Source organism: Labrus bergylta, chromosome 2, assembly GCF_963930695.1.
Source record: "Labrus bergylta chromosome 2, fLabBer1.1, whole genome shotgun sequence".
NCBI classification, from domain to species: Eukaryota; Metazoa; Chordata; class Actinopteri; order Labriformes; family Labridae; genus Labrus; species Labrus bergylta.
Window position 1 is genome coordinate 34,552,748 of NC_089196.1, and position 26,923 is coordinate 34,579,670.

Here is a 26,923-nt window from a genome sequence, read left to right on the forward strand (position 1 = left end):
TAAACAACTTCCGCCCTGCTCAAAACTACCAAACATTCAATCATTTTGAGGATTTTAACCCTTTAGATGCCAATTTCATTACTTGATCACTGTTGTTATTTATGAAAAAAAAGTTATTTTCCATATAACAAATATTTGGTTGCTGTGGGATTTTTTTAGAATCAGTCTTGGATACGTCAAAAATTATACAAAATATTGACTTTGATGCATTGTTAGTTTTTGTGTAGCATCAGATTTAAAATGTACTACCCTCTTGAGTCATTAAGGACAAAAATGTTCACTTCCAAAAACTGCTATAAAAATAGTACAGATTCATTTTTTTCTGCTTTTTTGGGTTAAATCTTTTGATCAACTTCAGTCCTGATCAAAACGATCAAATATTGAAAAATTATTAGGATTTAACCCTTTAAATGCCAGTTTGATTACATGATGATAATATTCTTAATGAAAAAAAACACACAAAAAACAAGTTATTTTCCATATAACAAATGTTTGGTGTCTGGGGGATTTTTTTAAATCAGTCTTTGTTTTGTTAAAATCTAAGGACAAACAGAAAATGAAAATATTTATATGCTTTTATTTACTTTGTGTTTAAAGGTTAATCAGCTTTATTATTACTTATCAGGTTATCTCTGTTGTCAGCCTTTATTTAAAGTTTGTATTGAACACTGGAGAGCAGCACTGAGCAGGTCAGGAAATCAGGTAACCTTTGTGAGCCAGGTGTGTAAACCTGCTGAGTGGCTCTAACTGACAGACAGGAGTGTCAGCGGTGTGTGTGAGAGCAGGAGTGAGGTGAGAGGCTGAGACACTTTCAGGCTGAATTCAATGAAAGGAAGACAGCAGAGATACCTTTGGTAAGTGTGCTGTGTTCTTTGGTAATTATCTGTTCAGAATGTTTGAATGGTGACATGTATTTAATGTAGGCTGTTTATTTCATAGTGATGCACTCTGCATTCTGGTTTTATAGTGTAGTGTTCACAGGAAACAATTAAATTAGAAGGGTAAATAATAATTAATATTAAACACATTTAACTGGTTTGTTTAAATTGTAAACAGAAGATAAAGAACTGAATAGATACTAAAATTCAGATTCATTTAATGGTGATATTAACTTAAATTCTGATTTGTGTTGTTTGGTGTTAAAATGAGAAAAAGGAAGGTAAGGATGCTAAAAGATGCATGGTTAACATTGTATAAGTGGAAAACTGCTTCCCCAGATTACTTTACAATTATAATAGGAATGTATATGGGAAGAATTTTGTTCATAGATATTTTCCTTGCTTTTCAGAACCACACACAATAAACAGTTGTAACCTCGCTGCATTAAAGTCTCCTCTTTGAACTCTTTTACTATCGTGGCCTAACCCAAACCAATGTGTTCAGTCTTTTAGAATAAGGGTCTGCTTGGAGGTGAAATATTGATAAATGAAAGCAGTTACTTTTATTGAAATAAGAAAAGTTTTAAGATTGATGACGAGTCAGGTTACCGTGGGAATTGGATAGCGCCAAGACCAATCGAAGAATCATTTTCCTCTTAGCTGAAAATGTATAAAAAGCAGTGAAGCAGCAAAAAGGAAGCCAGAGAGAGAAATGATAACAGAACAAATAAACACACCATTGAAGTGTTTTTTTCCATATACCATTTAGTTACACACACTGAAGGCTATAATGCATCTCTATCGTTTCTTCTAACAATATGTTGAGTAAATCCAGAATGCCAGATGACATCTACAGGTGTTATCATTCAGTTTGTGATTTTCTTTATTTTGTATTCTGACTGCAGGATTCTTATTAAGGCTTACAGGTTTTCAGTGAAATCGACATCGACCTGACCTGACTGTGGTCGCTCTGCATCAGGATCTGCTGAGCTCCTTTTCTTTACCAAAGACACTTTAGACACTCGACACAAAATAACACAAGTAGATGAAAGTCTTTCTCACTCTACATCAGTTTATTTATTACAAGGTTACACATGAGCTGTCTGAAGAACTTGTGCTACCCAACACAGAGACCTCCAAGGAACCAGAGTGACAGAAAGAAGAGAAGATATCAGGAGAGAAGAAGGATCCTTACACTGTAACTGTTTCATATAAACCCTTTCAATTCAAACGTCATAGCTGCTCCCAACTTACAGGTTCATATGTCAGCAACAAAACATCAATGTCAAAAAAGTAGAGACAGATTTCTGTCAACAGAATTGTTTTATATCCCTTTATAACTGCACTTATACATCTGTTAGTCAATACATACTTATGAATACAGATTAGTGATGTTGTTAACTTGGATTCCTCTGGATCAGTTTTACCATTGCACAGGATTAACATTTCTCTCCAGTGTGGACTAACATGTGTCTGGTCAGATTTCCTCTTTGGGAAAAACCTTTACTGCAAACAGAGCAGCTGAAGGCTTTTTCTCCTGTGTGATCTAACATGTGTGACTTCAGATCCCCTTTTGTCTAAATTGTTTTACCACACTCAGAGCATCTAAGGGATTTCTCTCTGTGAATTGTCATGTGATATGTCAGACTGACCTTATGGGTAAATCTTTTCTCACAGTGACAGCAGCGATATTGTTTCTCTCCAGTGTGAATCATCATGTGTTTGGTCAGATTTCCCTCAAAACTAAACCTTTTACCACACTCAGAGCAGCTGAAGGGTTTCTCTCCTGTTTGAAATAAAATGTGTTGGCTTTTTGTTGAAATGCTTTACTGCAAAAAGGTTAACTGAAGGGTTTCTCCCCTCTGTGAATTGCCATGTGACATGTCAGACTGACCTTATGGGTAAATACTTTCTCACATTGAGAGCAGCTGAAGGGTTTTTCTCCAGTGTGAATCATCATGTGTCTGGTCAAATATCCTTTTACGTTAAATCTTTTACCGCACTCTGAGCACCTACGTGGTCTCTTACCAGTCTTAAGTTCCTTATTTTTCAAGTTTAAAGTGAAAGTCTGCAGTCGTATTTCTTCCAGGGACTTGAGATTCTCCACCTCTTTGGAATCATAATAATCCTCCTTTAAAAGAACAGAATTAAAACATAGGTCAGGGTAGGCTATAGGGCTGTGCAAGTAAATTCAGTTTCATTGTTATCCCAATGAAAGGATTTCCAACAATCACATCGCTGTAGTCAGAATTTATTGCAAGAAAATTGTATTTATGCAGATTTCAGCGGTTGCCCCTTATATTGCAGAGTTTAACCATCAAAGACAATATTCATAGACTTAATGAAAACATTCATACATCTTTATATTCAACAGAATTTATTTAAAAAATAAAAAGTACTTCTAAACAAACATGAATAAAATGGTAATAACTCTAATATTTCATATAAATAAATACAAATAACTAGTTTAACAGAACAAACAATATCAAACAGTGCAGGGAGTAGAAGTGGTCACAGATGGCCGAGGGATAGCAGGGGACAGGATTAACTTTATTGTCTCACAAAGTGAGAAATTTGTCTTCAGCTCTTCACCCGTGCTGCAGCAATAAAAAAAAAACATCAACATCATCCTTCACATCAAACATAAAACGATAACATTATTAAGTATATAAATACTTCGGGTTCTTAGCACGAGGCAGCCCGGGTCGCTACAGAGCAGCGCCACCGTTGGAAACCGGTTAATTGTTTTATGATTGCATCTGGAGAGAGAAGATGAGCATTTGTGAAACAATTGGAGTTTTATAATATAGAGTGAACACAAAATATTAATGAAAATATTTTACAAAATAGAAGAAACAAAGAAATGCATCCAAATAAAGTTAAGTACCTGTTCTCGGGCAAAGCCTCCTGTGAAGCATCTGACAACGACAGAAGAAATCGGCTCTTTGACTATTGTTGAGAAACAAGAAAAACAAAAGAAAAACAAAGACTGCTTAGTAAAAACAAGATCTGCACAACAAGAAGCTCATAGAAAGTGTAGAAAACAGCAAAATACAAAAGCAAATATTGATTATTTTATTGCAGATTTTGTGAGAACATTTTGGCAACCAAGGTGTCCAGAGGTTAAATAGAAAAGACTAATGCAATCAAATCAACTTTGTTACTAGTTTGTCACATATCCAAGACTCTAATCATCATTCAACTAATAACCTTGCCTTTAAAGGTTACAATTCAGAAAATAATTGAATGTTTTGAGCAAGTCGAAAGTTGTTTAACTTTAACTACACTGTAAAAAAAAAGATACACCATAACTACTCTATAAAATTGAGGCAACAGATTGCACGCAATATTATTAATTAAATCTAACTATGTTAAAAGTTGAGTTAATATTACTCAAATCAGACCCCTAAGAATTACCTGTTTAAATTGAGTAGATTCAAATAAAGCACAAAAATAAATTAACCAAATTTAAACAAAAATATTAAGTAGATATCAATAAGAGAAATGTCTAAATTAGTAAAAGGTACTGATATAAATATTTAAATTCAATTATATAAATGATATATAATTGAGTAATACTAATCTTTATATTCAATGCATTTTTTAATTTTCCTTGATAAATTAATTAAAATGTCAATATAATAATTTCTTGGCAATTACATACATGTTCGTGTTATGACCTACATTTTAGTGTGAGATTAGAATTAGTCGATCAGAAAATACAGAATAAATATTACTTAAGTAAGATACAATGACATTTAATGCTTGACGAAAGTAACACTTTTTATCAGACTTTATTAAAGGTACAGCATTTCAAGCAGCCTTTAACATACAGAAGATGATGCCAACAAAAGATGTGCATCCAACAAAAACACACTCTACAGTTTCATATCTCCTCAGGTGATTACCAACGTGAAGAAAATATTATTTTTTAGAGGGATGTTGAGTTGAGCAAATTAAACATGTAAAACAGAAGATGACTCCTGGCCCTCTAGTTTCATCTTCTGGATGATATCTTGAAAGATGTGTGCGTAGGGCATTCAAAGTTTTAAAGGAGCATGGACAATCATGAACAAGACAAGGTACCGGATTTCCAATTTCAAATGTCCTGTGCTGTAGTCTGTAATGGGTCAGAAGATCACCCCTTGTCGTCGCTATGAATCCACAGATTTTACACCGCCATCTCATCTGGAGACACCTAGAAGATAATACAGAAAAATTTAAATTAGAGATGTGCCTTTGCTCTTATTTGAATATAAAAACATCACCCTCTCAATTACATGTGTACTATAGCTTGTATTGAAGGGCTAGTAAAAGTTATAATTAGATTTTCAGAGTTCTTCTGGAAGTGTTCTCTTTGTCTCTTTAGTTCTATTCTAAACATGAATTCTGGATGAAATGTAGAAATTCTTGTCCTAATGCTCATAATATATCCAATGAGTTTGATGAAAAACGTTGCATCTCATTTTAAATTAGAATTAGGATAAGACTTCTTTAGTCTTAACCATCAATGTTGCATTTTAATCAAATGTATTTATATTTTTCTGCTGCGTTACGCTGTAATAAATGATTCCTTAGTCATGTATATTTTACTTAATATATCTGATAAAATGTATTAAATAAAAATGCTTTCTTGATTTTGTGGCAATTGTTTAAGTAACTTTCATACAAAAATGTTTGAGATAGTATCTGCTTATTTTGGTTACATTAAATATAAGGAAGACGGATTTGTAAAAACAATTTTTACATTGAATAAAATCAATAGATATTTTTTATCACAACTAGCAAAGGCAGAGAGAGAAAGAACCCAGTTCAGCCCATGAAAAGTGTTTGCACTTTAAAACTAAACTTCCACGAGTGAATATATATTCTTAATGTAGTGGGTTAACCTCCTAGGATTACTTTATCCTGCATGTTTCATGTATGACAAAAGTATAGTTTTTAACAACATTCACAAATTCACTTTGAATTACCTTATCAACGTATCTAAAAAATAAGTAAGTAGCTCTAATTATTAAGTAGTTAATGCATAGTTAAAAAAAAAAAGTAAGACATCTTCTTTGCATAATCAATAATAGAATGAACACAGAGGGAAACTGTAAAAATGTAGTGTAGCCTGCTAGTGACAGCTCGGTGTCAGCAAGCAGCGAGTGAGGAAATACTGTAAATTAGAGAGGATTAAATAAAGAGGAGCAATTTATGCTTTTCAGCACGTGAAAATAAAGGAATGCGTGAGAGCTTGCACGAGTATCACAGACACAGTCACAGTCAATGCGTGATTTAGCAGCTCTGGGCTAACAGCTCTCGGTCGTGATAAATTTTGTGTTTTTTAATGGAGCGTGGTCGTCAGTTCACGAAACTCAAATCTGTCATGATCGGCTGTGCTGAAAAATTACAGTTCAAGACACTGTCGTTGCATTGCCAATTTCTCTCCTCGCATTTTTCAACACGTTATCGTACCTTTACCTGCTGAATGAGAAAACTATGACCATGTTGTTTACATCCCTCCCCGCGCGAGCGATTCCTCTTTCCTCTTCAGCAACTTTCAAAATAAAGCTTGTGGTTTTCTCAGTGTAACTACTCGTGATATCTTTCTGATATCGTTGCGTAATACCATCACACTATAGCCTAACATAACATGCATAATTTACTGTGTCTCTGTCTCTCTGTATTACTTTGCTTGCTAATTTCCTTTTGTAACGTAGCATACACCCACAAGTCATAAACATTACAGTATAAAATAACTCTCCTTACCTTTGTCAACCAAATTCAATTGATGAGTTAAATGGAGGGAAAGGGGCACCAGTCATCCGCACTTTCTTTATGTCTTGTGACCAGATGAGAGCCTGCTGAATTCAAAAGAAGAAAAAAGGCGCAAAATAACAGGAAGTGCTGGTCAATTAAAAACTGACTAATTCTATTGAGTTGGATTCACTCTTGATTTAGAATTACATAAACATAAAGATTATATTTAATGTAACCAAAATAAGCAGATACTATCTCAAACATTTTTGTATGAAAGTTACTTAAACAATTGCCACAAAATCAAGGACGCATTTATATTTAATACATTTGATCAGATATATTAAGTAAAATGTACATGACTACAGAATCATTTATTACAGCGTAACGCAGCAGAAAAATATAAATACATTTGAGGAGGGCACAAGGGTTATGTCTTTGAGAAGGTGTGTATTTCATGAAAAACCCATTTTACGATATAGAAGTGTTTTTTTAATTTCGAGATTAAACTCGTAAATTTACGTTAATAAAATCGTAAATTTACGAGATTAAAGTTGTAAATTTACGAGAATAAAACAAAAAACGTTTTTTTTAACGTGTTTAAGATTCAAACAAATATCTGAAAATTGACAGCAAGAAAACAAGGGCTGAAATATTGATAAAATAAAAACACATTTGGTACCACTTTTAGTTTACAAGTTTTATTTTAAGTCAGAGATGATGCTTTGAGGTGTATCCAGGAATTAAACGGTATTGGAATATATCTTTGCTGCCTCGTATCCGTTTATCAATGTTTTTCATTTTTGGCTGTAATCATTCTAATTTAACTGACTTTGTCAGGGAAGTGTACAGAGTTTGGAGTTCTTCATGCTTATCGCCGCCACAGTGGCGAGCAGTATCCTGCCTCCTGACGAGCTTCTTCAACAGCATATGGAGCTCAGCGTAAATTCAGATAGGAAGACTGGTTATATTCTTTCACTCATTCATTCATCCTTTCACTTTAACCTAAACCACTCCCCCTACTACGTCCTCTGTCTCCCTTCTCTGGTGATCAGCTGTTATGGGCGTTTTCTTCAAGTGATCAATCCGATGCTAACCAGGTATCTAGGATTTCTGCTAACTGTTTAATGCCCCTCAACCTGTACCAGCAACTCTACGTCCAACAGCATCACAGTTTTAATAAGAGTGGCAAGTGAAAACTGTAGGTGACGGTTCTATCAAGTCAAATCACTATGCTGTAGATAGGATCAGAAACCGATGATCAATCAAAGTACAGTTTCATTTAGGAGCTACGATTTAAATTCCAGCAGTTGTTGCAACAGTTACATAAAGTTTCAATGCTAAGCCGATCATCCTATTTTCTCAGGGATGTAGACATCCCTAGGTTTTGGGGGGGAACTTCACTTCCAGATAGTCAGGGCAGACTACAATCTAAGCATTTAATGCAAAGCGGATATTTGAAACATGACCAGATAAGTCTTCCGTAAAATGTAATTCTGCCGTCAGTGAATTCCTTCACGGTTACCGTATGGCCTGCTTATTGTACCCCGGCATTCATTCCAGGTAAATAACACCCAGTGATGAACTCCGCTTCGGTCATGAGTCGGTATAAGACCAATTCATTTATATGCTTTTAAACATCATCCAACTTGATCATACATACGGGCAAGTGTCAAGGTTGAGACTTACAGTTTAATGCAGCTTGTACTACATCATTGCTTCATCTCCAATGTGGTTACATTAATGTGCACGATCATCGTGTATGGCTGTAAGATTTTGAAGCAATTGCTTTCACGCATGTCCCATGGTAAGTGCTTTGGAAAATAATTTTCTGTCCTATGCTGTCTTGATCAGGAAATCCTTGTCAGCGGGCACGCATCAGTTGATTTATCCACAAAGGTCAATCAGAGCCATGTCATGCTGGCCACATGCCGGGTCAAACGGCCCCCAGACAGGCCAAGACACATGACCACAACTTAAGTCATGACGGGCACTCGTCAGGTCACGGATCCTAGACAAGCCGAGGCATATGACATCATTCAGGGCATTCATTTAGTATAGGCGCTGCACAACGGCAGTGGGTCAAGGCATCACGTCCTCTTCTCTCAACAACTCGGGCGATGGTCTACCCTGCCTCAAGTCCTTTGTTTTCCAGATATCAGTACGAGTTTGGGAAACCAAAGATCCCTTAAACCCTAACTACTGGTAAGAAATTCATATAACTGGTGGTGGTGAGTATTATGGTCATTCTAATAGGTGACTGGTCCCTTAAACCTTAACTGCAGATAGTGTCCATGTTTGATGACCAGTCCAGCCTGTCGTCCAACTGCAGCCCCAGGTACCCGTAGGTCTTGACCACCTCCACGTTGACCCCCCCGATGGAAACAGGTTGTAGATGTGGCTTGTTCCTTTGGAAGTCCACCACCATCTCCTTGGTCTTGGAGGTGTTCAGCTGCCGATGGTTCGACCTGCACCACGTCACAAAGTCCCCTACCAGGCTCCTGTACTCCTCCTCCTGTCCATCCCTGACACAACCAACCATCACAGTGTCATCTGAGTATTTCTGCATGTGGCAGAGCTCGGAGTTATACTGGAAGTCAGAGGTATACAGGGTGAACAAGACAGGAGAGAGCACGGTCCCCTGTGGTGCTCCGATGCTGCTGACCACAGTGTCAGATGTGCAGTGTATTAAGATTGCTGTACTGTCATATTCTGCAAAGCACTTTGTGCATCTATCTTGAAAAGTGCCTACAATTAAAGTATTATTATTATATTATTATAGATATCTCAGGATTCATTTCCATTCCCGCTTAGAACAAAATGACTTTGAGTGTATCTGAGATTAAAGGGGGTGCAGCTACAGTGATCGGCAACAGCAAAGGAAAAGTAGTGTAGGTGTTATGAGTCCATCATGTGGTCCCAGCTGAACAGACAGGTCATGAGCACCTGTCATGACCATCCCATCATGGATGTAGTGAACACGATCTGAGTCACTGTTGTCATTTGTAAGTTTTGATTACTTATTGTTTTAAAAAAAAAACCTATCGTTATTTTTTTGCGTCCATTCAATTGAGGGTGCAGACGTTTAGAATGAGGGTGCAAAAGTTTGCATTGCACCCTTATTTTAAATGTATGAACCGGGCCTGCTCATATCGTATCATACCATGTCATGGCGTGGATTTTAAGGACATTTGGAGCGGTCTCTAATTATTTTCAATAAAACAGTAGGGAACACATGTTGTATTTAGCATCACTAAAAAGTCTCAAAGAAGAAACAAGTGAAACAATAAACTGGTCGGCCATTTTTGAACAATGAGAAAACAGGCAAGTCATGTTTTTATGTCTCTTTACATTTTTATTTTCCACTTCCCCCCTCCTTCATCAAATTATTAACACATGCACATTTAATCATTCTGTTTACTGAACACTCCTAAACACAACCACTAGAGGGCAGCTCGATCTCTTCAATAACATTAGCAGCTCTTTCTGTTTGCATGCAGTCTGATGTATGCAGAGTATGTTTGTGTTGTTGAGCATATGTACAGGCACAAAGTATTTACTCTGAACTCTTTGGCACTGATCATATCTTTACTGTTCATTATGAGTCCGGGATCTGACTTTAATTACACCCAGTGAATAATGTATCTCTTTAAAAACCAAGAAAACCACAAAGTAATCTTTAAAAGTTTGATTCAGCCCCCTGGAGAAATAGAAGTTCACGATGTGTTTGTGTGCTTCTTTTTTTTAATTCCTCCTTCTGTGTCCTCTCATACTCCGACATCAGACATATATGCATGTGATCCACTTGACAACCTTTGTGTATTCGTCTGCTGCTGCCAGACTGAGGGTGTGTGTGTCTGTGCTGATATGTGTGTGTGTGTGTGTCTGTGCTGATGTGTGTGTGTGTGTGTGTGTGTGTGTGTGTGTGTGTGTGTGTGTGTGTGTGTGTGTGTGTGTGTGTGTGTGTGTGTGTGTCTCCTGAAGATACTGAGACATCAGCGATCATCACAAAGCCTCGACCTGATCTCACCTTTAGCATAGAGACAAACTTCGGTCAGAGGAGTTCAACCTGCCTCTCAGCAGTGTGATGTAACTTTAAGGCGTTAAATGTAAATCCCTCTAATCATTTTTCTTTGTGCGTATTCGCTGTGAAGATTGTACTCAAAAATAAAATGATGGATAAGGAAAGAGATGTCAGTGCATGAAAAGCGGTTTGACAGATGAAATACGATCAGAACATGATGATGATTAGAAGCAGCTTGAAACTAAACTAATCTGTTACTGATGCTCTAAGTTGTCATGAAATGTAAAGCATAGATTTTTAAAAAGTCTTTTGAAGAACAGAGAAAAAGAAACAGAAAGGTCCTCTGGAGTTGCCTCACATAAAGAAAGTGTCAAATTAAGAAAAAGAGACAAAACACAGAGTTTTCACAGTCTTACATTTCTGTTCCAGCTGTGAAATGTGTCCTCTAAACCAAACACAGCCTCAGCCATAAAAACAGAACTTGTAATAACAAAGAACAATATTCAAATCACTCAAAAATGATGCAATTATTTCAACTGAAGATCAACTTTTGACCAAGACAGCAGCATGTGCACAAAGCAAGGCCACCGTCCATATTTGATGAACCATAAAACTTCAAATAAAAGCCCATCCCAATTTAAGGTCTTGTTCCCGTTACTAGCCTTGTGTTGCTGCACATTTTGACAGATGAAGGCAGGTCTCAGTTAGAGATATGCAGGGTGGAGAGACACACAGTACACTTAAATATTCTTTCTGGCTGTACAAATTGTTAGAAAGTGGAATTGGAGGAAAAACCTACGACATCATAAAATCAAAAAATGTTGAATTTTTTTTAGAAAAGGTATAGATAGTTTACTTGCGAGTAGCAGAAAACTTAAAAGACAAATTTAGAGTTTTTTGTACTTAACTTCTTCCACTTTATACTTCTAATCCATCCCTACACTTTTTTTTTTGGGGGGGGGGGGGTTCTGGTAGTTCTTATTAAACTTCCAAGCTGATTAAAAACTGTCTGATTATGTGATGGGCTGAAAAGTTTTTTTACATATTAGGTCAGAGAGTAATGTAGTTTAATTTCACTTCTCCTTTCATGTATTTATTGTTAATGCTTCTCCGCTGCCCCCCAGTGGCTCTATGAGGAAGTGACCAAACTATAGAAATACTGTATTTGCCAAGTTATTCAATGACAGAAAAATAGAACAGGTTCAAAAGTATTGTTTTATTACACAAAATGTTAAACACGGTAGAATTATGATTAAAAAATGCTTATAAAAATCAACATTGATATGAAATATCAACTTTAAATCTTCTAAAACTAGGAAAAAAACATTTTTATATATTCTTGAATAAAACAAGAAGATGAGAAAACAAATGTTTCTGTCTTGAAATTTTAAAGAAAATTGTAATTTCACGTAAATATTTATGTGTGCATACATTTAATTCAGCATTTTCTGACCAGCTTTGCAGGTTTCACTGTAACTTGTGTAACAGGGTTAATAACAGCATTGTGGCAAATGTTTGACAAGTGCTCGTCTGTGTGTTTTAAGATGTTGTTCCTCTTAAAATGAGGCGTGAGCAGTCTTGTTTAACGGAGCGGAGAGTCTGCATGTGGTCATTCAGCCCCGTTCTGCACCTTACGGCAGTTACAGATCATGAGAAGGTAAAACAAGTCACAACATTTAAATTATTCAGAATGAAATAAGAGCTCTGGTCCTCTACTTAAATAAAGATTATGTTTTTAAAAAAATCAAAAAAAATTATAAAAAGGCACATTAAGAGGCATGTTACATACAGTACAAGCTTCCTTTGTAGAAAAATGACTTTTTAAGCCCTGATCAACTATTAACATATGTTTGAATTTGGATAAGTGATAATAACACACTGTCAGAGAGAAGTATAGCTTGTTGTTGTTTGCATCATTTTAAGTCATGTTTAAATCTTTAAAGGAGGCATGTGTGACATTTTAAATAAATAAAGCAGAAATCAAGTATAACCTCTGAAAATGTGTCTCTGAGTCATGACTGTCTACAATGAGTGAGAAGCTCGAGTCCCGCCTGCTGTACTGTTGTCTGAGTCATGGACAGGACGGCCTTGTGTATAAAAGCTGTTTTAGTCCAGGACTAGAGAAAAGAAGAATAACAGACTCACTGATTATTTGGATGTCACGTAAGTCTTTAGATCTCGCTCATTCTGTGTCAATTTATGTGCAATATGAAGCTACAAGCTAACCACAGGGTGCTAACATTAGCATGCTAACACAACAATGCAGCACACAGGTGATTTCAGCTCCAGCAAAGGACAATTTTGTCCGCTGCTTGCGCTTAATGGTGTTTAATTATTGTGCGTTCTAATTCATAACTCCTTTGTGTGAACGTGAGTGGAGAGGAGTTGGAGGTGTGTCTCTGGAGGAGAGCGGAGGCTTCAGAATAGAGGAGGTGTGGCCAAACAGAAGTTTGTTTTGGTTTCATGCTGGAGCTCAAGGGCGACATCTACTGGATCAAAAAGTCGCACATTCTTCCTTTCAGGGTTTAATTCTAAATTATTTTCAGCAAAGACTGTATTTTTTTTTATAATTCATATTTTTATTTCTTTTTCAAAACACTCGTCCACCACTTATACAACATAAATCTACAAACTCATCACATAAGACAATGTACACTACAACATACAATAATAGACAATAGACAATAAGGTGGTTGTTCATTTACAGAAAATTCAATCATATAACCTACTTTCCAAGTATTGTCTTATAAAGTTCCAGGGTCCTTCATCTCCACGGTCAAACTCAGAGAGACAATAAATCCATGAATTCTTTTAACCAATTGTCAATGTTAAAGCAATTTGTTTACTTACTTTCCAATTCATCATAATAATACGCTTCACTGACAGAAAGGCTAGTGTGATGATTCGTTGTGTGAGCGTTGACTGTATGTTTCTTACTCTAATGCCAAGAAGGCAGACTAGAGGACAGGGGGGTATTTTTACTTTCACAATAAAAGTCAATCTTGAGATAACCTCGTTCCAAAAACAGTGCCACAAGTGGATCAGTGTTCCTGCCTCACCACAGCCATGCCAGCACATATGTGAGAGGGAATTATCTTTAATCTGGTTGGTGTGATGTAAGTCCTATGTAAAATTTTAATTTGAATAATTTTATATCTTACACATTTAGATAAGGCTGTTGTGTTTGGTCAGGGACATGCTCAAGTCTCTCTCCCATTGGTGTTTGATGGAGGAGAAGCTGTCCAAGGAGGCAGCACAGACTGAATGAAAAGATGAGCAACACGACAGCTTCCCAAAAGTGAAGCCAAATTATTTGGAGGTCCCCCTACTGACTGCTGGCAGTGTGGGTCGAAAGCTCCGCCTCCTCCATGTGAACAGATGTTTCCTTGTCCGACTTCCTGTCCGGGTTGTCATATTCTGTCCAGCTTCACGTAGACCTGCAGCGTAGTCCACTTAATGATGATGGTCTCCATATTATTGATGATGATGACGATGGTTTTTGTTTGATAACGACAACTTATAAGATGGTTTCTATACTGATTAGAGCTCTCAAGAACTGCCCTCAATGTTGTGATTTGCCTCTGGTCACTTTCTGTCAGCACCTGTGTGTCCAATCAGACTCAAAGCTGATCGTTTGCTCTTACTGACATTGTTCCCTTTTTTCTAGATCCTTGCTTGTGTTGTTCTTACTCTCTGATGTACGTCGCTTTGGATAAAAGCGTCTGCTCAGTGAATTGTAGAGTCACTTACTTTGCATTTCAGAAACTGATATGGACGCCATTGATGTTTGCCTGGACGGACAGTTTCTGGTGGTCTGAAAAAAATGGAACCCTTCATTTGATCTACTATGTCTCTGTGATGGCAAAAACCACAAAGGGGTAATATCACTCAGTTTATTAGTTGTTCACCAGCACATGTTTATTTAGCAGTCAACAATACAAACAGCTTACAAACTTAGTTTGATTTATTATGAGCTTATTTCTTCATTTAGTCTTTCATTGTTTAGATCAGGGATGTCAAACATACGGCCCGCGTGCCGTATCCGGCTCGACAGCAGGTTTCATACGGCCCGCGAGACGTTTTGACTCTACAAAAATTACTTAATTGGGGCACTTTGAACTATCTTCTCAGCAGGGAGAAGGCCTATCATAAAAAAGACGAGTGGCCGAGCGCACGAGCTGCTCCTGCATTACCCTAATCAGCAAACAGGCTGAACACCTGAGAGAGGTGACACAGAATGCAGGTTTTCAAGAGAGATCGAAGGGGAGATATTTATTTAGTTTTATTTGCTCACAAGCTGCCAGAATTGTATCAGAGCCACGGGACTTAAGGACAGGCACACCGCTGCACTGCGCGCTCATCCTGACGGTCTTCAGCTCTGTTCACACTTCTTACCAGTTTCTCCTGTCTTGACTGATGGAAAACAAAAGTTTTGGCTGATAATCACAAAGCTTCCTATGGAGTGAGCCACAAAGAGCGGCTCGTGCAAATAAAAAACAATCCTCTCTGTCCTGTGTAACGGCCCAGACCGTCTCCTCACATCCAGACTAAGTGTAGGTTGTGGACACCGGCGTTGAGCCTGATGATAGACTTATTTTACCTCTGGTTATTGTAAAAACAGTAAATTAAAATGAATATTAACTGATTTTAATTACAGATGGTTCATTTTTAGGTCACTCAGAAGTGAACGTGTTGTGTTGATCACCTAAAAGTTTCAGTGCGACATCACTTCTAAATGCAGTAGACTGCTGTTGCGCCTTTATCACCAGCTTTCATCAGACTGTAAAAATATAACTATTACTGAACATTTCATTCTTTTTTTGTAATTCAACTTTTTATTTTAATTTAACATTCAACAAACAAAACAGACAGCATTGTTGTTGTACAATAGTATGCCCAAAGTCCCATAACAACTGAGTACATAATTGGAACCAAAATAACAATTCAGTAACCACAGTATACACAGTACCACATCTTTATCATTACAATGCACCAATGGTACTACATGTATAAGCAAAAAAGTGGCCCCATAACCTCTGGAAGTTCTCACCTTCATTATTGATTACTGACATAAGTTCCATCCATTGCTTAAATTTGGTCAATTCAGTTTGATCCCCTAACAGGCAAATCCTTGGTGATTTAGGTATTGTCATACCGAACCCCGAACATTTCATTCTTATCCAAAAATGATATCACGCACAGGCTGTCCGATCATACAGAGGTCCGCTGGTTTAACCGTGGAGCAGCGCTAAAATTCTTCCTTGAATTACGCACGGAGATGAAACAGATTCATGACGCATAAAACGTCAGTGACAGAGTTAGATTACGATAGTGCGGACAAGTAGAAGAACGGACTGCCAGGCTCATATCAGAAGTCGTTTAACTGAGTTTACTTAGTTGAAGAACGAGCACTCCACACGGAGCTGATCAGACTGCAGTGATCAACGCTGAAGGATCAATTCAAGTCTGTTGGTTTGGAAACATGTTATCATTTTATAATGCCTAATACTAAAATACCTGAAGGTGACTTTGGTCTTTGCATTGTAGCGGGTTTGACAAGGTTTTAATTTTGGGGTGCCAGTCAGAGTCAAGTCTGACAAATAAAAATTAAATGCAAACAAAAAAATAGTCAACCTGCACAAAACAGGAGCCAAGCAAGAGCAAAAAACAATCAAGCTAAACAACAATGGGATTTCAAATATATATATTATCACAGGCATCAACCACACTGCAACAAAATGAATGTGAGCACTGTGTGTGCGTGTTTCACAGTCTGTGTTTGTAACTCAAAGTTCAGTCCCTTCCGGCAAAAGTCCGCTCCGGTAACCCACAACCCACAGTTCACTTCAATGTTCAAACTACAAAACAAAAACTCCGCTCCGGGTTTTACCGCGGGCCTCGAAAACAAATAAGGAAACAAAGTGAAAAGAAAACCAGCGTCTCTCTTCGCGGAGCAACAATCAAAAGACAAAGAAACAAAAGACACAGCAGGTACTCACGGTACCCAAGTTTTTAAGTCAGTCAGTAGTCAAGAGTCAGAGTTGGGCTTTTCTCCTCTGGCATCTCCTGACTCCAGGGAACAGCTGATCCACCAGGAACAGGGAAATAAACAAATCCAACAGGTAGCCGGGCCTGACAGCAACGGACCTCCAGCGACCAAGATTTGAACAAACGGCCATACACGAACTTTCAAACACGCTCTATGCCGAGGTAACCTTCTCCTTCACTGACTTTTTTCCAATGACTGTCCGCCTCGATCACCGGTGACTTGCATCTCTCTCTCTCTCTCTCTCTGTCTCTCTCCCCCCTCCCCCCTCCCCTCCCCTCCCCCCTCTCTCTCTCTCTGTCTCTCTCCCCCCTCCCCCCTCCCCTCCCCTCCCCTCTCTCTCTCTCTCTCTCTCTCCCCCCTTCCCTCCCCTCTCTCTCTCTCCCTCCCCTCTCTCTCTCTCTCTCCCCCCTCCCCTCCCCTCTCCCCCCTCCCCTCCCCTCTCTCTCTCTCTCCCTCCCCTCTCTCTCTCTCTCTCTCCCCCCTCCCCCCTCTCTCTCTCTCTCTCCCCCCTCCCCTCCCCTCTCCCCCCTCCCCTCCCCTCTCTCTCTCTCTCTCTCTCTCTCTCTCCCTCTCTCTCTCTCTCTCTCTCCCTGTGTCAAAGTTTCTATGACCTTGAACAGCAATATTAAGAAATAATATAATAATCTCAAACAAAACATAATTATTGATGTTTTCTTCTGTAATGTGGAACATTTAAATAGAGGTGGCTGGGTTACTGTCCGAGGGAAGCATAGTCGAGAATCGAAGCACACGGTTCCCCACCAACCACTTCACGTTTCAAACTAATTTTCCCCACTCAGCGACACACCGGCTGAGAATAAAACTCTGATTATTGGAGACTCTATAGTCCAAAACGTGAAGCTAGTGAAGTCAGCGGGTGTATACCCGGTGTATACCCGGGGCCAGAGCGGGCGACAACCGGAACTTTTCCTGTGTTAAATCAGCAGATTCTTCATCTAATCTTACTTTCAAACTCTTAACCATGAGTTTGTTAAGGTGCTGTCCAACCCGACTACTACACTGAGCATGCGCCTGTTCCGCGCGGTTCCCTCCGCCCTTCTGCTGTCTTTTCTTCTGTGTTTCTTTGTTTTTGTCCCTCCCCTCGGCCTCTGATTGGACGAGGCGGCTCTGTTCTTGCTCCGCATTGAGCAGACAAACTGTCCATCAAATAAACAAAGCTTCACAGGAGCAGATAATCTGTCATTAGTCTCCCCAAGGCAGAAAGTTAACTCATTCTATAAACAGAAAACCAAGAGTATTGATAAAAACACAACAATCAATAAAACCAAATCACAAATATCACATATTTATTTATTTTATTCAAACACAGCATGAATAAAACCCAAAATATAAAAACCTGCGTAAAAGAATGTGCAGTTTATGAATCATAAAAGCAACACTTCTGCCTTGTGACACATGCAGTCAGTATTTCAGCAATCCTAGTAACCTCTCTCTGCTGCAGACGGCCTCTTCTCAGTATCCAATCACTTTCTTGTACTTAAGGGCATCTTACTCCAGAATACGTTGAAACTACTTTCTTCTCTGGTGCCGTAGGTGAGGCTATGAACGAAGCTGGGCTCACTGTAGCAGAGGTGTGTGGTGGGCAGCTGGTGACTTATCATCAATGTCGCTCATGAATGATTCTTCTCTTGAATCTTCAATGTGGTAACTAAGTGAGGAGGAATCCTCCTCTACTCTCATCAGTAACAGTGAGCCGTAATAACTGTTGTAGCCACTTTGATGTGTGTTATTGTGTGGCTGGGTGGTAAGTTATGTAAATGTTGTCTGCTGCTACGTCACCTGCGCACCTGGGCACATGTGGTAATTAGTACAGCCACAGGTAGGGAGAAAAGGGAGACACAGGTGAAGGGGGATAGGGAATTAGTGAAAGCCACACTGTTTTTCAACCGTGGGAGTGTGAAGATGTCTGGATCCTAGTCTTTGTTTATGTTTGCGAGCTCGTTTTGTCTATACACCCGTCTTTTTGTTGGTGTTCTTTAAGATCGTTAAAATAAAACTTTCAAATATAATCAACGGTGGACTTTCCCTTTTTTACACACCATGAGTTGGAAATGACTTTGGATTCCCTCAAGTGGCATTTTTTGTTGTTACACTGCCACTAGAATAACAAAAGGTCATGTCATGTCAGTCAATATCCTTTCTATACTATTTGTAGTGGCAATTTCTTCAAGATTTTTGTACAACTGTCACTGAAGTAAGAGGAGCCAATTTGTTTGTTTCTGATGGATGTTCATTCAATTAAACGTCATCCTTCATGTTTCTCCTCTCAGCTCACATTAACCTTCATGTGTCACCTGAAACAGGTCAACACATTTCCATCACAGCTTCTCTAATGTGCACAGGCTCTGATAGCAGCTGCTGTGACTGTAATGTTAGTAAACAGCGCCCTCTGCTGGCCACAGACACACAGTGATAAAGTCATTCAATGGTACAGCACACTGGAGCCCTGCTTATTCTGAAATGAGGATTACATCAAGACAAGCAGTTAAATATTTAACTTTAATTAAACGGTCAAATATTCAAACAGAACAACGATGAAGATTACATCATGTTTGTCTACAGTTTAACTTTTAATACGTTTTTCATTCATTACACTGTGGACGACTTTAGATTAGATAGGCCTAAGTTTTATTGATGTTACAGTTTTAGAGAAGAACAGATCAACAACAAGGAGGAGGAAGCGTGGAGTTCAACAGGTGGACATCTTTATTCACCTCGTTGTTGTTGTTGTTGTTGTTGTTGTTGTTGTTGTTGAGGGCTGCTACAATGAAACTCAACCCCACATTGAAGCCCTGTGGAGTGCCAGTATCAGCCAGCAGTGATTCTACAGCTGCAGTGAGACACGTTTGGCTGAAGGTTCAAGATCAAATTCAGTGTTTTATTACATGCTGAATAAAACTTTGATTTATAAGAAATGTGGGCAGTGTCATTTGAAACCCCGTTGCTATGGTGATAAACATTCTGTGGTGTTTCCTGTTGACGGGACTTTTAACTTTCACTTCCTCCAGTTGTGACACAGATCTGTTCTCCGTGTTGAAGGCAGAGTCCTGTAAAATATTATAATCCTCTGGTTGAAGGTAAGAGACTCTTTTCACTGTTTTTAAGACTCTCTGTTTAATTTAAGTGTCAAAAGAGCTGTAAGCTAACAGTTAGCCACCAGGTTCACTAGCTTCTCTTATTACAGTAGAAGAACAGGGATAGGCCTAAAGATGACTCTCAGTTAGCACGCAGGCTATGCTAACATGCTAAAATGCTAACAGAACAGAGAGCAGAGTGAGGAAGGGGAGTCTGTCCTCTTCAGACAGGACTGAGGGTCTCTGAGTGAGTTCAGTGTAAATCAAACTGCAGCTCTGACACATGAGAGGAGCTGAAACATGAGTCACACTGAGCCACTGTCAGCTTTTATTCTTCATGTGTCAAACACACCAATCATGAAAGAGTGAGTGTGATGTTCAGGAAGTGTTCACAGTCTGCAGTCAAAGTACCAAAGTACTTAGTTCTACGTCTCAGTTCAGCTTTGAGACATTTCTCAGAGTAAAGTTGGATCACTTTGACTTCTGTTGTTAAGATATTAGAAGTTAAACTACACAGTGTGAGTGTTGGACTGTAATCTGATATATGAGCACATTTTTATTCCAGATGTGTTCATGTGTACGATCAGGGCTGGACTGACTATCTGACAAACCACGTATTTTCATGAAGGGCCGACGCACCTTGTGACTGATAACGTTAACTTTTGGCTAATGTTAACCTCTTAGCCATATTTTCAATCTTTCTTTTCGTACAGGTGTTTTTCCAGATAGAATGAAAATACCGAAGGTAATTTCACTTTTTAAAACAGGAGACAAACACAGCTTTACTAATTACAGACCAGTGTCCGTATTATCACAATTTTCAAAGGTACTTGAGAAATTGTTTGCAGAAAAATTTGATAATTTTATTGAAAAAAATAATTTGTTAAGTGAGAGTCAGTTTGGATTCTGGAAGAACCGGTCTACAGCTTTAGCATTAATGAAAATAACAGAAGAAATTTCTACAGCATTAGACAGTAAAAAATATACAATTGGTGTATTCATTGATCTGAAAAAAGCATTTGATACAATAGATCACAAAATATAAATTTCTAAATTATATACGTATGGTGTGAGAGGAGTTGTTCTGAACTGGTTAAGTAGCTATTTAATTAACAGACAGCAATATGTACAATTTTCTGGTAGTACATCTGAGTATTTGAATATTGAATGTGGAGTCCCACAAAGCTCGGTTTTGGGGCCTAAACTTTTTAATTTGTACATTAATGGCATGTGTGAAGTTTCTAAGTTACTGCAGTTTGTTTTATTTGCTGACGATACAATTTTTTTTTGCTCAGGACATGACTTAAAAACTCTAACAGGAAGTATTGAAAATGAAATGGTCAAATTAAAAGCATGGTTTGACGAAAATAAGTTATCCTTAAATTTGAATAAAACTAAGTTTATGATTATTGCAAACCAAAAAAAGGATGAAAACGTTTTGTTGTCTATAGATGGAGTTAATATTGAAAGAGTGTCTGAATTTCGTTTTTTGGGTGTGATCATGGATGATAAGTTAACGTGGAAATCACATATAGCTCAGTGTCCAAGAATATCTTTGTTTTAAACAAAACAAAGTTTCTCTTGGATTGTAAGGTACTGCGGATTATGTATTGTTCACTTATTTTGCCTTATTTTAGTTCTGTTGAAGTGTGGGGTAACACTTACATCACAAACATTAATCCGCTATTTATTTTACAGAAAAGAGCGGTAAGAACATTCATAAAGTCCACTATAGAGAGCACACCAATGGGCTGTTTTTAAGATCAGGTTTATTGAAACTGAAAGATTTAGTTGAGTTACAGACACTTGTAGTTATGTTCAGAGCAAAGAGTAAAGTATTACCAGAAAGTTTACAAAAGATGTTTGTTTTTAGCTCAGAAGATGAAGAGCATAGAAGAAAATTTCATTTTAAGCATCAGTTTGAGAGGACAGCTTTAAAACAGAAGTGTATATCTGTCATTGGAATTAAATTGTGGAATTCTTTAAATAATGACTTGAAGGGCTGTGTTCAGATATTTCAGTTTAAGAAAATGTATCAGAACAAAGTTATCAGACGGTATGACAGTGGCAGTTAGTGTATTCTGTGTGTGTTTTCCTTCTACTTTCTGAGGAAGTAAAGACTGAATTGTCAGATTTGTTTTATGTTGGCATGATATTCTTTCATTGATTGTAATTGGACAGACCATCCAGACATTTATTGTTGCTTTTTGAGTAAGGGGGCAGGCAAAACAAGAATTGTTCTTCTCCCTGCTCCTTTCCGTACATGGGATAAAGTGTGAATTGTTTTTTTTTTCTTTGTCCTTTTCTGTTGTGTGTTTTGACATGTACGGAACAAATAAAAAAATAAAAAAAACTTTTAACACCCGGCCCCTAAAGCAGGCACAGCTGTTCATTGATTGGTGGAGCTAGGTAGACATAAAGCTGCCCCCCCTCCCCCTTCCTCTCTGAGTTAAAGTAAGTGAGTCAACATCAGGAAACCACTTCTACACTGAAAGAGGAAGGGGAGGAGGGAGGGGGTCCACTCTCTCGGGCTCGCACTCACTGTGCACGCCATGTAAGCGGGAGGAGAGGAGAAATGACAGAGCATTCAGATCCTTATAGATAAGAAAACAGTAGTGAGGGTGAGAAGTTAAACCCTGAAGAACCATGAGAATGTTTATTAATGACATCATACATTTCTTCATACAGACGGACGGATGAAATTTCGACTCAAAGATTAACGCTCACTCTGTGTTACCTCATAGCATGGCATAGCGGTCAAAACAGTGTATGTGCTCTCCGTCCAGCAACACCTGAAAACCAAATGAAAGTTCCTACCTATAAAGAGTATCACCTTAACCCAAAGGTGACACCTGCTGGAACAATTTGTGTCTTACTCTTCATTCTCCTAAACATGGCTCCTACACAGACTATAATCTGGAAGTCATATCCATAATCGATGCATCCCTAGTTTTAACATATTCTTCTGCAGCAGTAGTATTAACATGCAGCCACAGGTGGAGGGGAGAGAAGTGTGTGATCACCAGGAAGTCAGTCAAAAGCTTCATGGTGGTTTTGGGGGATACTGCAGTGTTTGCATATCAAGGGGCTGAAAGGATGGTGTGTTCATGGATCACAGGACAGATTGGAGGGTCCAGTCCAAATACAGGACTGCTTATTTTTGTCCCAGTCAAGCTCCATGGAGGACAAGTTTAACTGTGAAGATTCTGATGAAGTTTTATATGAAGATGTAATAACTCTTTATTGATCATTCTTCTCAGAGTGCAGCTCTCCCAGCAGGGGGCGCTCTGCTATGGATCAGTGTGAGGACACAGAGGAGGGAGTCCCTCCCTCTAAAACCTCTCTGTGTGAGGAACATGAAGCTCTGAGGTGAGGATCTCTAACTGTCCATGACTCTTCTTCATGTCACAGCTCAGCACTCACATCACTCCACCTTCATCATCATCATCATCACCATCATCATCATCATCATCATCATCATCATCATCACTGTCTCATCTGCTGCTCACAGTAACTAATAATGTTGTTTGTTTGTATCAGGATGCAGGAACAGAGACCACACTCTCCTGGACCCAGCTGTGTGTCCATGAAGAGTGACCGGTCTATAGGTCGCCCTATTGAGTTTAAAGATGGACGTCCTGCTGATGGAAGGTGAGATCTTAAATTGACAAAGAGCTCTGTTCTGCTTTTCTGTAGGCTCACTCTTTCATCCTCAGCCATTTACATCACTCTCAGTCTTCAGTCCATGTTCACCTCTCCCAGGACTCGTACTTTTCTCCTGTTTCTCCTACTTCTCCACCAGAGGTCCTCAGAATTCACCTCCTTCTCTTCTAGGTTTCAATAGCCCAGACCTTCCCTTCTACTCTACTCACCTGTCTTCATTTTCCTCATCAGCTTTATTTTGTTTTCTCACCACTTCATGATCATCGTGTGCTTTGGTTCTATTTTGTGTTTTTTCTTTTGAAGTGTTTGTATTTGAACCCTGACCTTCCTGAAGGCTGTAAAATGTGGAAAAGAATCATTTTATTGCAGCTGTGAGTCCATTTTTTTCTGCATTTCGGTCTTTCCCTGCGCCCTATTTCCCCGACCCTGTCAGAACTTAACCTGCCTGACACAGAACCAGCCGACAGTGTGATGGACTTTATGACTTCAAAGTAAAAACAGCCCTACTAGAAAGAAGCTAAATATTCTTAGACAAAGTCAAAATAATAGGCCAAACCTTAAAAAGAGACAAATCTGAGGAAAGATTTATTTTTGGGCTGTATCATGAAGACTGCAGACAAAGATCTTCAAAGCTCTTGAGTGTTTTTACAAACCTTGTAGGATCCATATTCTGGACTTACTCACAATATAAAAACTACTGTGGTGGTTCAAGCAGCACTTATTCCCATCTGAAGCGATGTCAGTCTGAAGACTTTGTCCCAGAAGTGAGTTCCAGGTTGAGGTTCCTGAAGTTGTTATGGACAAGTTCTTGATCTTGATCTGTTCTGTATCCTAATAGTAATTGCTGCTCGTTGTAAATGCTGCTCGGTCTCTAAATGTACTATGGGAGGTAGAGCCTTCAGTTTTCAGACTCCTCTCCTCTGGAATCATCTTCTGTTAACTTTACTTTCATCAGTCTAAAGAATTTGAGGACAGACACAGTGTTGGCTGTATTCTGAGTGAGATACTGTTCTAATAGAAACAGAGAGAACTGTGGAGAACTTCACCTCTGCCTCCTGATTACTGATTATCCATCTGCCAGTTTAAACTGGAACAATCTGATTAAAAATGATCTTTGTTCTAAATGCTTTCATTAACCAGCTGTTTGTTTGTATCAGGATGCAGGAACAGAGACCAGACTCTCCTGGACCCAGCTGTGTGTCCATGAAGAGTGATCAGTCTAAACTTCTTCCAATCTTCTTTAAAGATGGACTTCCGGCTGATGGAAGGTGAGAATTAAAAATGAAGTAATTGATATGTCTCTGTTGTTTAAAGACTCATATCTTGGCTCAGAGTTTCATTATATATATCCCGTTGTTTTCTTGTGTAATATGTCCTGTCACAGAGTTCAACAGGAGAGCTCCAACGTTCACAGAGATCAATCAGACCAGCAGAATCCAACAGACCTTGACTCCATCTTTATGGTGTGTTCAACACACTGTTAATTAATATACTACCATTACAATAATTTAATGCTAAGTTATTGTTCTGTTTAGACCAGCTGACCTTCAGACTGACAGATGAACCACATGTTGAGTTCTACCAGTTTATATTAAATATCCAGTGTCTCCTTCTGTTCCAGCTGCTGGAGGAGAACATCATCACCTTTGTGAAGAACGAGCTGAAGAGAGTCCACAGGGTTCTGAGTCCAGATTACCCAGAATGCTTAGAGAGTCAGAGTGAGGATGAAGAGCAGAGGAGAAGCTGTAAAGAGGCATTTTTGAAGGTCACTCTCCACTTCCTGAGGAGAATGAAGCAGGAGGAGCTGGCTGACTGTCTGCAGAGCAGTAAGATCATTTTAACAGATTTAGTATTTTAGAAAAAGGACAAAGAGGTTTAAAGTTCCAAACTCAGATATTCATGTGATCTATATCAGAATCTGTTCATTGATTTCAGTTCTTTCTTTTTTCAGGAACGTTTGGTGCAGTGTGCCAACAAAAACTCAAATCTAACTTAAAGGAGAAGTTCCAGTGTGTGTTTGAGGGGATTGCTAAAGCAGGAAACCCAACCCTTCTGAACCAGATCTACACAGAGCTCTACATCACAGAGGGAGGGACTGGAGAGGTCAATGATGAACACGAGGTCAGACAGATTGAAACAGCATCCAGGAAACCACACAGACCAGAAACAACCATCAGACAAGAAGACATCTTTAAAGTCTCACCTGGAAGAGATGAACCAATCAGAAGAGTGATGACAAAGGGAGTGGCTGGCATCGGGAAAACAGTCTTAACACAGAAGTTCACTCTGGACTGGGCTGAAGACAAAGACAACCAGGACATCCACTTCACATTTCCGTTCACTTTCAGAGAGCTGAATGTGCTGAAGAAGAAAAAGTTCAGCTTGGTGGAACTTGTTCATCACTTCTTTCCTGAAACCAAAGAAGCAGGAATCTGCAGGTTTGAAGAGTTCCAGGTTGTCTTCATCTTTGACGGTCTGGATGAGTGTCGACTTCCTCTGGACTTTAAAAACAACGAGACCCTGACTGATGTCACAGAGTCCACCTCAGTGGATGTGCTGCTGACTAACCTCATCAGGGGGAAACTGCTTCCCTCTACTCGCCTCTGGATAACTACAAGACCTGCAGCAGCCAATCAGATCCCTCCTGAGTGTGTTGACATGGTGACAGAGGTCAGAGGGTTCACTGACCCACAGAAGGAGGAGTACTTCAGGAAGAGGTTCAGAAATGAGGAGCAAGCCGACAGAATCATCTCCCACATCAAGACATCCAGAAGCCTCCACATCATGTGCCACATCCCAGTCTTCTGCTGGATCACTGCTACAGTTCTGGAGGATGTGCTGAAGACCAGAGAGGGAGGAGAGCTGCCCAAGACCCTGACTGAGATGTACATCCACTTCCTGGTGGTTCAGTCCAAACTGAAGAACATCAAGTATGATGGAGGAGCTGAGACAGATCCACACTGGAATAAAAAGAGCAGGAAGATGATTAAGTCTCTGGGAAAACTGGCTTTTGAGCAGCTGCAGAAAGGAAACCTGATCTTCTATGACTCAGACCTGACAGAGTGTGGCATCGATATCAGAGCAGCCTCAGTGTAGTCAGGAGTGTTCACACAGATCTTTAAAGAGGAGAGAGGACTGTACCAGGACAAGGTGTTCTGCTTCATCCATCTGAGTGTTCAGGAGTTTCTGGCTGCTCTTCATGTCCATCTGACCTTCATCAACTCTGGAGTCAATCTGATGTCAGAAGAACAAACAACATCCTGGAGGTCTAAAGTATTCAGAGAAAAACCTGACCCAACACATTTATATCAGAGTGCTGTGGACCAGGCCTTACAGAGTCCTAATGGACACCTGGACTTGTTCCTCCGCTTCCTCCTCGGTCTTTCTCTAAAGACCAATCAGAATCTCATACGAGGTCTGCTGACACACACAGGAAGTGGCTCAAAGACCAATCAGAAAACAGTCAAGTACA

The 26,923-nt window shown here is 39.0% G+C and overlaps 2 protein-coding genes across 2 annotated transcripts in view; one reads left to right on the forward strand and one right to left on the reverse strand.

The window, feature by feature from the left end:
* LOC109975750 (NLR family CARD domain-containing protein 3-like) overlaps positions 1 to 26,923 on the reverse strand; it is a 393,020-nt gene that overhangs the window by 247,983 nt on the left and 118,114 nt on the right. The window lies entirely within an intron of this gene.
* LOC136181090 (NLR family CARD domain-containing protein 3-like) overlaps positions 1 to 26,923 on the forward strand; it is a 412,285-nt gene that overhangs the window by 67,760 nt on the left and 317,602 nt on the right. The gene's annotated exons all lie outside the window — the stretch shown is intronic.